Source organism: Prinia subflava, chromosome 16, assembly GCF_021018805.1.
Source record: "Prinia subflava isolate CZ2003 ecotype Zambia chromosome 16, Cam_Psub_1.2, whole genome shotgun sequence".
Classification (NCBI taxonomy): Eukaryota; Metazoa; Chordata; class Aves; order Passeriformes; family Cisticolidae; genus Prinia; species Prinia subflava.
The window spans coordinates 2,897,481-2,905,107 of NC_086262.1; positions in this window are offsets into that span (position 1 = coordinate 2,897,481).

The following is a 7,627-nucleotide window of genomic DNA, read 5'->3' on the forward strand; positions in this document are numbered from 1 at the left end:
TCAGAGGGGCTGTAATTAATTACTATTAATATTCTACTTGAGCTCAAAGCCCACGTGCTGGGCATGCACAGGAAGCAATTATTATTATTATTATATGAATTATTCCTTTCAAAATAGCAGTGTCATTAGAAAAAATTGCAGCTAACTCTGCTTTTCCCCAAGGAGCAGGTCTTTTGAGGGCTCACACGTGTGAAGTGGTCTCTGCTGTGACGTTGCTCCACAGATGGTTTGTATTTTTCTGAATCACTGATTCCCATTTTGTGTCAAGGAGCTGTCTGGGCAGAAAGACCTCAGGGGGCACAAATGGAAGGTGAAAAAGGCAAAAAGCAAGTTCTGTTCTGACTGAAATGGGGCCCCAACCCAGCACTGCCTTCCTCATCCTCCTCTTCCTCAGCTTCCTGAGGGGGCTGAGAGGTGCACCCAGCTTTGCCCAGCAGTGCTGGTCTGGGTCTCCTCTCTCAGGTCCATCAGTCCCCATTCCCAGGCTGTGGCTGTGTGTGTTTGCCCCTTGCCAGGGCTCAGGCTGCACCTTTTCCAACCACCTGCAAGGGACTTTGGGAGCCACCACTCTGCTCATTTGGCAAGGACCTGACCTGCACATGCTCCTGGCAGGACCAGGCTGAGGCTTGGAGGTGGGCTGGGGTGCTGGCCCAGGACTCCTAGAGAAGCCTCACTGGGCACATGTGTGGTATGCAGTGAAAAGAGCACTAGAAATTTATCCTTCATGTGGCTTCCTGACCAGGGAGAGCGAGATTCCCCTTTCAGTAGGGGCTGAACAAAAGGGAGACACACAGGTCACCATTTCCCTTGTCCGAGGTTCATCTCCTCCCCAGAGGGGCTTGGGTAGCAGGTGAGATCTCCTAAGAAGATCCTCAGGCATCCCATTACCCATCATGGCCAAAAGCAGGGCAGCAGACCATGCTGTGGGCAGTGAGTGTGTGTGAGGGCCAGCACAGCTCAGGACACCCTGCCCAGCATGTTCCCAGTTCAGCAGCACTGGGAACTGCTGGTCTGGAAGCAAACCAAGAGACCATGGCAATTGAGAAGGTCTCTTTCCTGCCTGTTCCTCTTGGCATCTCCTGCCAGGGCCAAGGGTGGTGCCAGCTTTGTGCCAACACACAGGGAGGGGGGTCTGGTGTATGACTGACAAACGGGGCAGTGCTGGTGCAGTTCCACATCCAGTGGAACTGTGCCCGCAGCTCTCTAGGGGCATGGACTGGGTGATCCCTCCTGCTTCCCAAAAAGCCATGGCAGGGCTGCTCTTGCAGCCAGGGGCTGCACAGGCCATGCCAGGGTTCCTTGTGTCCCAGCACCTGGATAAGGTCACCACAGCCTAATGAGGCACACAGGCTGTGACACCAGCTGGGCTCAGGGGTACCTGTCCTGCTTCCAAACAGGATCCTTCACTCACTGAGACACTTCCTGGGGCTTCTCCCTCCTTGCTCACCTTTCCCAGGTGAGGTTTTGCTGTTGCCCAAATGTTGGTGCTTCAGGAGCTTCTTTGGGTTCGTGAATGTTTAGCCCTTAGTAGAGCCATGGATTGTTAAAATCAAAAGGTCATTTCTAGGTCACTGCATAATTACTACTGCTGTCCCCACTGTCACTAATTCCACCACAGAGAAGCAGCAGCTTGCTGAGAAATCCTCGAGCTGCAGGCTGAAAACGAAGGGAAATTCACCACAGAAAATGCAAGATTAGGAGCACCCAGTGCCATGGGCTGTTGGAGGGAGAAGCAGGGCTGGGGACATCAAAGCTGGGCACAGGGATTCCCTTCATCCCTGCTGCTCCCCACACGGGACTCAGCTCACCCTGCACACGGTGTTGCTTTCAGAGTGCTCAGCACAGTGAGGAGGTGCCTGCAGCCCCTTCGTGCTGCTCCCCCACCACAGGCTGGGGCTGTGGGCTTTTGGGTGCACACTCCTTTCTGGAGTGTGAGCCTCTGCTCAAAGCACTGGGTTGGTCACAAAGTCTGTGGGGATGTCAGTGTTTGCTGTGAGCCAGGGCAAACCCTCACAGGTTGGTTCCCACCAAATGGAGGGAAAAGCTGTTGCTGTTCATGGAATCATGGAATGGTTTGGCTTTGGAAGGGACCTTAAACTCATCTTGTTCCTCCTCCCTTCCATGAGCAACAATCTTCCTCTAGACCAGGTTGCCCCAAGCCCCATCCAACCCTGCCTGGAACACTCCCAGGTGTGGGGCAGCCATAACTGCTCTGTTGCTGCTAGAGGTTACTTTTCTGAGGAGCAACAGGATCTTTCCACTGCACGGGATTATCTTGGGGTAGATTCACTGATTGGCAAAGGGAAGGGAAACATCACCAGCTGCTGGGGGCAAATGTGACTTCCCTCACTCAGAAAAGCTTTAGGGACCCTGTGAGAGCAGGAATTGCTGGCTCTGGGGTGGAGCAGCTCCTCCTGTGCTTACGGGAGCCTGGCACTGCCCTGGGCCCATCCACTGCCCTTGTGAGGGTCAGGATGTGATTCCACCCCTCAGCCAGTGCAGCATGTAGAACATGGCAAGGTGCTTTTCCATGACCATTCCTGGGAGATACGCTGCAGGTTCATTCCATGCCAAGAGGAGCAGCCTCAGCTGGGAATCCTTGTGGGCTGCGAGCTGTGCTGGATGTTACAGCCATTGTTACTGAATATTGTGACTGCCCATCTCACAGGCAGGGCAGGGAGAGGCCCTCTGGGCATCTCCTGCTCCCAGTTTCAGTACAGTTCACTCCTCCTGGCCAGTCCTGGAAATGTCTGCTCTGGCTGTGATGGATGCAGGCTGGCACAGGGAGACACTTCTGGGAGGAAGAGCAAAGGGAGGCACAGGGAAGTGTCTGTTGTAGGGTCAGTAGGGCTGAGCTGGGTTCTGCTGCTCAAAACCAGTCCCCTCCTCTTTCCCACTGTGTTTACAGCTCTCCCAGGGCATCCTTGTCAGGGTCAAGCTCTTCAGGCATCCCTTGGCACCGAGCTTTGGCTGCCTCATGGAGACAGCTCCCCGATGGCAGCCTGGGGACAGCAGCTGCCTCGAAAGGCTCTGCAGCAGCCGGCCCTGTCTGTGTCCCTGCTCGCCCAGGGGTGCAGGGCCACGGCTCCCCAAGGGCCACGCTGCCTTCCTCCTTGCCTGGCAGCAGAAATCACCTCTGTCCTTGCCTCAGCTTCTGATTCCCAGGCTAACTTCAGTGTTGGGTATGTTATAAAATTCCCCACTTTCAGCATCTCCGTATTTTAGACTTGGAGAAACAAATCCAGGACAAAATGATTCCAGTATTCTTTTCCTAGTTCCCATGCTCTGCTGGGTTGAAAGGGAAGCTCTTAGGAGATGGATCAAGTTATGTCTGTGCCTCTTCACTGCAAATATGCACTCCTGGAAATGCAGAGCAGTCTCTGCTCCCAACACCTGCATGGCTGGACTGGGAAGGATTGGGCAGCTACCAGTTGGCTTTTGAGTCACTTCTTCATGTGAGCAGCAGTGGTGGAAGCAGGAAAAATACCTTCTCTGTTTCCCTAGGTCAGGAATGCCACCCCAGGGCATTTCTTTTTATCTTGAATAACCTACTTCAGCCAATTCCCAGAAAAGTCATAGGTTCTCTGCAATGCCAACCAAACCAGCCTGGAAGGAATTGCTTTGGTTGGGAGCCATCCTGTGAGGCAAGGCCAGCTCAGGATGCTCCATATCTAAGTTACTGGAGCATTGCCCCATCCACTACAAATGAATCTGAGCAATTACTAACCCCCAAACTTTGTGATCAGAGATTTTGTCTAATGTTTCAGTTTGGTTTTTGCTTTAAGCATTAGAATGAACAGTGGGGACATGAAGGGCAGTGGGATCAATGCTGAGGGTCGTTCCCGTGTGCTGTAAAGAGAGTGTTGGGTTTGGAGTGGGAAATAAAACTAAAGGGGAAGAATTTTCTTCTAAAATAAGGGCTTTTCATGGCTTGGCAAGGTGTAGAGCAGCTGTTTACTGCTTCTTCTCAAGCACCAGCAGTTGGCCAGTGGGTACCAGCTTGGAGAAGCATCTGGCCCAGATAAGTTTCCTGATGTTACTCAGACAAACGGAGCCATTTCATCAGTGTGCTCAATTCCCCCCAAACCAGAAAGCAAATTTCTAGGAATATACTGCTCATAACCATGGGCTAGCTCACAAAGGAGATAGAGATGTGTGTAAAAATGCCATTCAGAGGAGCAAGCCAGAGCAGAATAATTTCCAGTGTGTCTAATGCACTAGCTGATGCAGTGAAAGGCCCAGGGAGAGCTGGGGTGGTGCTGCAGGGCCCAGGGATGGATATCTCAAACCTTTCCAAGCCAGAGAGGGAAGGAGGAGAGGGAAGGGGCAGGGAAGGCTGGGGGAGACACTGTCCACGTACGTGGAGCAGGGTCTGGGCTCACCCCTCCCCAGCCAGCAGAGCGAGCGTGGGGTGGGACAGGAATCCTGCCCTGAACACGAAGCGTGAAATCCACGTCCAATAAAAATTTCAGCTAGTGCATAATGTAAGCCGTGGCTGGGTTTGGAGCCAAGGCTGTGGCGCTGAGAGCGTTGAATTAAACATGGGGTGAGTCAGCGCTGTCCGCCAGGCTGCGGGCGGGAGTGCGGGGACAGGTACATTATTGATAGCTTCATTCCCCGCTCTGAGCGCCGGGAGAAGAACGAACTGCGGCGCTTGGAGGGGGACACGGTGTGGCCAGAGCCGGCATTTGCACCGCCTGCCTGCTCCTCTGCTGCTCCCGGCACGGGCATTTCTGCAGCCTCTCCCTCCTGCAGCCCCTCCGCCCTGCCCAGGCGGGGCAGCGCCTGCCCCATCTCCACCCCGGGCTCCGGGGAGCTTTGGGGTGCACGGCCGGCTCCCCACGGCAGCCAGCGGCCCCTGGGGCTTGGGAGGGGTGAGAGTCCCTGAATTTGCCTTTGGCCTTGCTGATGATCCAAGACCCTCCTCTGCTTCAGCGCCCGCCCGCGGATCCACGGGCCCTGGGCAGGGACAGGACCGGGAGCACAGGGTGTTCCAGCAGCCTTGGAACAGCAGGGAGCAGGAGCTCGCTGGAGCTGTGTGTGACAACTCATTACCTCACAGGGGGATGTCCTACTTCTATCCCAAAGCTTTCTGCTGAAAAAACCCCATCCTGTGTCTCCAGGCCTCAGCCCGGCGAGCAGCAGCGAGTGCTGCAGGGCTTTGGGCTCAGAGCATCCTGCTCCAGCTCAGCTGTTCGGGATGGGAAGGGAAAGCCTCACGGAAGAGCTTGGAAAACGTGAGCTAGCACTCCTGTCAGGCCTTGCAGGGAGAGGCAGGGTTTGCCTCTTCCTCTGAACCTAATTTGAAACACAAGGATGCAGTGAAAAAAAAAAAAAAAAAAAAAAAAAAGAAGCTTTGGAAGATTTTAAAGAACAGCACGAACTAAAAAAGCAGCTGCCAAACCGAATTTCCATTATTAAAAATCAGCACTGATAAGAGCCATCTTAGATCAAATAATTTATTTAGTAATTCCATGTAAACACTTCAGATTTACTAGCAAATACAATGCTTGCTGTTCTTTTAAATAGATCATTCAAAAAAATAAGAATCTATTATTAATGGCAGGTTGACTAGAGATCTCCATACTACTGTACAATAAGGAATTGGTTTTCTAATGGATTTAACATCTCGATTTTTCTTGTTCTGCATTTGCTTTACACAAAGCCCAAAGGACACAGGTTTGAACTGCTCCCTGACGATGCCCGGGGTGTTTTGGGGAAGGTACGCAGGCAACTCCTCCCATCCTGGCATTGGTGTGAGCTGATGTGAGGGTGGGATGGCAGAGCTGGCGTGAACACTGTTCACAAACACACGCCTTTTCGGTCAGAAAACAGACAGTGAACGGTGGAGAACTTCTCTTTGGGATGTATAAAAGCAACGAACTCCATCGTTGGCATTTACTTATCAACACAGCAGTACACATACACGTATCCACAGTCTGGAAAAGCATCCTATGAGCTGGAGAAAGCAGTGGTTCTGAGGCTTGGTACACCAGTGCACTAAAACCAAAAGAATGATACCTTCTTACATAGTCAAATGAAAAATAAATATCTTTATTTTCTGCCTACTTTATTTCAGTTTTCAAATAAATTTTAAATAAATCTGTACAAAGTATACTGTTACAGTATATATTTGTAAGTGAACTGAAATGCCTAAGTGTAACAACACTACAGGAAAGCAGTAAAGATTGGCACATCTCTAATCAAGATTAACTTTTACACTCAAAAAATACCAACGCCTGTGAAAACCCTCAAGATATTTTTGGTATTTTTATGCAAGTTGCGTTGCAAACACGTGACAGACCAATTCTCCCCTGCCTTGAAAAGAAGATCACTTCTCGTGGTTTTCAGAGAACATGAACATCTTTATGATGCTAAAGGGACACCATCAGGTGAAAAGAGAGAGAGAGATTTCAATTGTTAAAAAGCAATCGCTTTGGTGAGAGCTCGTCCCGTTGGAGGCTCTGTGTGCTCCCGCCCATCTCCCCGAGCTGCGGCCGCGGCCGGGGCCGGGCCCGGCGCTGCCGGGAGAGCCCCGGGAGCGGCCGCAGCTCCGGCAGCGGTGGGGATGCTCTGGCCGGGGACCCAAAGCCTTGGGGAGGAGCTGTTCCCTTGCCGTACTAAAGGGATCAATGCATGCCACAGGGCTGCATTTTGCGGTTCCTTTCCCCCCTCCAGGAAGCGAGAAACTAAAATTGATCTGACAGTGTCCCTTTGCTCAAAACACACTTTCTGTGCTAGAGAGGTCAGGTACTGAAACAAACTTTTTCACAGGGTCAAAGAGCCACGTACATCTCAAAATTCAAGTTTTCAAATCCAACCGCAGTTATTAGATTCATGAGCTCTCAAAACCTCCTAATATTTTGTTAAATAATTCCCAACTGGGAATTGGGGATAAAAACTACAGATTAAGAGCGAGAGTTTTCTCTCTTAATCTTTCCAAAGATATATTCACTCAAAGTTTACATGCTGAAAGTTAATCTTACATTAGAATGTAATTGGCTGCAACATAAACCTATAAATAAATCAACTACCATAGATTCAACTCTGTTAAATATTTCTAAGTTAATAAAATATTGACAGTATTATAAAATTACAGTATTTACAATAAGAAAAATCTAGACTAATATATACCTTTAACAGATCTCTTCTCCAATTTGGGATTGCAACGGAATTATGAATATATGAACAATTTATTAGAAAGTTGCATTGCAATTATCAGGTTTTCCATTAGAGCTAGAGAGGGTGAGCTATCACTGCCTTTGGAAAAAAAGCAAAAAGTGACTTCTGATGGTGGGGTGTAGCTTTTGAGTACCAAACTGGTAACAGGAGTCCTCCGCAAGACGTCTGAAGATAAGGTAGGACCAGCCTCAACTGCTCAGATTAAGGTTGTATTACAGAACTGCCAGCAATCAGAACCACCCAGGCTGCAAAAGGGGAGGAAAGGTAGTTTTCAGCTCAAAGTGCACAGCTGGAAGGGCTCCCCTCATTCTGGACTCCACCTAAGGCTGCAGGAGCTTCGATCTGCTCTCAGGAACGGCAAAACCCTCAGCTCGGGCTCCGTGAGGAGGAAACGAGCCACGGTGCTCCTCACAGGGACATTGCAGCTAGGCCAAAAACACTCCTG